General features: G+C 51.6%; 1 non-coding gene across 1 annotated transcript; it reads left to right on the forward strand.

Annotated features, from left to right (window-relative positions):
• Positions 1 to 425: 425 nt before the first annotated feature.
• LOC128582819 (U7 small nuclear RNA) lies at positions 426 to 487 on the forward strand. Its single transcript, XR_008379249.1, has one exon. It is a non-coding gene; the product is annotated as a U7 small nuclear RNA (small nuclear RNA).
• Positions 488 to 4089: the final 3602 nt, after the last annotated feature.

The raw sequence follows: 4089 nt of genomic DNA on the forward strand, positions 1-4089 counted from the left end.
GTCGTGCCCCCACCCCACACCAAGCCCAGCTTCCTCACGTCCATCCTTTCTGCCCTTGTGTGTTCAGCCATGTTTCCTTCTCCTGCTGACCTGGGCTATGCACTTGCCAGTTCACTGACACCGTGCAACATCAGTATGCACCCACATGTGCCCACAACGCCTGGCCCTCCTGGGCAGTGGTTCAGAGTAGGTGGAAACTAGAGGGTGGGAATTAAATGGCTTAGGGAAGGAGGTGGCAGTGAATAGACAGAGGCAGGGAAGGAGCATTCCCAGCCCCAACGCCCCACAGAGGAGGCGGGAAAGAAATCAGTGGTAGCTTGAAGGGGCTTCTGGGCGGCCGTGGGCTGAATTCTTCCCACCCTAAAATTCTGGGGTCTGAATTCCCAGCACCTCTGAGTATGATTGCATTTAGAAATACGGTCTTCAAGTGTTACAGCTCTTTTAGAATTTGTCTAGCAGGTTTCCCAGTCTCTACCGGAAGACCCCCCCCCCCAAAAAAAAAAAAAAAAAAAACAAGAAAAAGAAATATGGTCTTCAACAAGGTCATTATATTCAAACAAGATCCTTGGTGTCAGCCCTAATCCAGTATGGCTGTATCCTTATGAAAATAAGAAATGTGGCCACCGTCACTGTTAACGAGAAAATTAATCCAAATCCTTGTTCAGCCCACGAATTGCTTTACTCAAAGAGGCCCAGGAGATCGGTGTGGGGCCTCCTGCAAGTAGGTCTTGGGGGTCGTGAGTGGGAGGAGACTGGGCTCAGCTTCGACAAGGACAAGTGGGGATTTGTAACCACAGAGCAGAGCAGGGGACAGCCGATGATGACCAAGAGGACCACCGAGGATCAGAGGTTTCTGGCTAAATTGACTTAATTGAATTACAGTTTGGAGGCGAGCCTGGATGACACGGTACTAAGCCTGGTCACGGACCTGAGTGCGGGGAGATTCTTTGCCAAACTGGCTTTATCAGGAACAGAGAAGCAGCAGTTAAGTTGGGCCAAGCACAAAGGGGACTCAGACGATTGGCATCACCAGCCCCTTCCGTCGGCCACCTCTGCATTGACGTGATGGGCCTGTGGGTGGAGTGGTGCAGTGAGAGAGAGGGAGGCTCCCTGGGCCCCAAACAGAACTCTTCTAACCAGGGGTGATCTAGCTGCTGCTGCTGAGGCTACAGCCAGCCCAGGATAAAGCATTCTTGCAGAAGTTGGCTTAGTGAAAAGTTGATGGCCTGGCGTCCCTTCCACGTAGAAGGCTCAGAGACAATGATAGGAAAAAGGACACACTCTGGCCATAGGCCTGCCTTCCTGCCCACCCGGCCTCTGGCCACCACTGGCTGTGAGCTCATTCCTAAGCCCTTCCATGTGGGTCCAGGTCAGCTCATGGGGCTGACAATATAGCAGAGGAGCACTGAGTGTGCCTGCAACTACTGGAGGATCTGGAGGGTCGCACGCTGCTGGGGCTGGGAAGCGGCGTCTGAGAGGCTCGCCTGGAGATGACATCCATAAAGACCAGAGCCCTCTCCTACAAGGCAGGGCCTCCACCATCTGCCCTGTCCCCAGAGGGAAATGTGTGGTGCAGACAGCTGTGGAGTAGGAAGGGGGATGGCCCACCGGCCATTACCCCGTGATGCACTGAGCCACCTTGTGCTTCCTGTACCCTCATCTCCGTGCTGTGCAGGGTCAGGGTGTTGGTCCCCAAAGGAGGTGTATTTACCATCAACCTCTAAGATATGGCCACCACCTGGAGACCTGCAGGTGGGCCTGGTCACCATCCTGGCAGAAGACTAGACCATGGTCATCAGAAGGGGAGAGGAGGCCGGGCTGCCTGAGACAAGCAGGAGAAGAGCCCGCCTGGGCCTTCCTCCGTGTTCTCCCTTGCGCCACTGTCAGGGGAAAGGGTGTGCTGCAGTCCCACCTGGGAAGAGATGGAGAGAGGGGCGCAACCCTTCAGGAATGACTGTCTGGATCATTCCACCAGGCTGACCACAGGCCCAGGGGATCTGGGATGAACAGTGGTGGGGCAGGCCGTATGTTCCTTCTATGGTCTTGGTGAAACTGGTGCTGTAGGCTGGAGTGGCCTCTTGACTATTTGTCCCAAGCTCTCCCCGATCCTTGGTTGGATATGAAGACATGGACCGGAACCCCATGGGGGGACATGGAGATGCCCACCCAGATCCCACTCAGGTGCCTGGAAGCTCCTCATTGGTGACCTGCTTGGGCTTTGCCTCGGCTGCAGGGAGCAGCCCCATCAGAGGCCACCCTTTCATGGGGGTCCACAGGGAATAGGTGGTGGCTGTGGGGTGTGCAGGAGGCCTGGTGGTATCAGTCCAATGCCAGACACCTGTCTCAGGCCCCCACCGGAGGGGCTAAGGCTTTGTTCCGCCTACCTCAAAATTCACTTCTCTCTTTCCTCCATTCAGTTTCTTCTCCATCCTTCTAGAGGGTCCACCCCTAAAAAATTCTTGAGCCACCTAACTCCATCACAGTCCTCCGAAACTGGGAAGCAGAGGGAAGGTAGGGAGAGTCCCAGTGCAGGCCCGGCCCCGCAGGGTTCATGCCAGACACCACGGTAAACTCAAACGGGGCCGTAGGTGTTACTAAGAAATAAAGACTAAATACCAACTACAAGGAAAGCGGCCCACTCACTCGGAGTCCTTTATGACATGTTGACACCCACATGGTCCCCGAGGGGAGGCCTCTGCAGAGCTGGTCAGTAGCTTCTCTGCAGACCTGACGTGGGAGCCCCAATGACTCTGGAGGGTCCTGTCCTCGGGCCTTCGTGCAGGAAGCCGTGTGGTGGACACGGTGGCCTCTCTGTGTCTATGGGCATATACCCTCTCAGGCCCGGCCTTTTCTTCTAGTACACAAACTCTAGTGCACAAGCGTTTCACCTTGAGATGGTGGCTTGTGTAGTTGCATTTACAGCTCGAAGGTGGCGCTGGGTTGAATCACCTCACCGGCTTCAGAGAGCTCAGCTTCCTTTTTGCCCCCTTCTCATTGCCAAAGCTGAAGTCATGCACACACGTGTGAGCACACGATTTCCTGAGAGTCAAAAAAAGAAAGAAAACAGAAAGCTGGCAGATGCGGGTATTTCCGCTTAACTGCACATATTTTATAGTATTGCTCTGTGTTTCTCTCCCAAGACGCCCACCTGACCTCACTGGCTCTCCAAATTCTCTTCATTGTGGCCAAATGTCACAGATCATGTGAGGCTGTTCCAGCCCATGAAAATGTGCTATAAATGAGCGTCTGCCCTTTGATCTGAACATTTCTCATTCTTTCTGCAGCACTTTTTTTTTTTTGTTACCTAAATGTAAAGCCCTTTCATTAGCAAAGTCCTTCTGACACATAGTGTGGAGAAAACGTTAACACACCCTCTCAGCAGAGCTAAATGGAAACAACCAGAGTTATTGGTTTGCATTTGCATACAGGAGTCTTGACATTTCAACTAGTATGTCAAAAGCTGGAAGGAAAAAAGAATAAACAAAAACACCCAGATGTGCCTTTCACAAATGGTCAAAGAGAGCATCAGAGCCTGAATACCTGCCTTAGAACTAAATTTAAAAAGGGAAAAGAAATTAAAGAGAATGCCATGACAAAAATGAAATCATTTCAACATCCAGTTTAAAGGGAAGGCTGTCATCTGGGCATCATAAATACACAGTGATGTTTGCATCTGAGTCTACCACTCTTTTTAGAGGTTTGGACAGTTTCTGCAAAGGATAACTAACAATTCTCAGAGGCATCTGGTGCCAGGCACAGCCATATCCCCACTCAAATATGACCAAACCAGTGTTTTATTCCTGAGTTCTTCCTGCCAGGCATGGAGAAAAACACCCCCACGTTGGCCTTATTTGGAGCCTGGCATACTGGTGGGGGCTCCATGTCTCCTGAGTGGCCTCTCCACACAGCCACGTGGCCAGAGGGGAAAAATTCATCTTGTGGTTTTTATGAAACTCGTGAATTTTCCAGATCTCCCCATCACCTGTAACTTTGCGTATGTTCAGTTTACTGTTCTAAGTCTGCATTCAGTGTTTCTAAATGGGAAAACTGCTGTGAAGATGAAACATTTCCTTTAGATAGTCTTTTCTT

This window comes from Nycticebus coucang, chromosome 3 (genome assembly GCF_027406575.1).
Source record: "Nycticebus coucang isolate mNycCou1 chromosome 3, mNycCou1.pri, whole genome shotgun sequence".
NCBI lineage: Eukaryota > Metazoa > Chordata > Mammalia > Primates > Lorisidae > Nycticebus > Nycticebus coucang.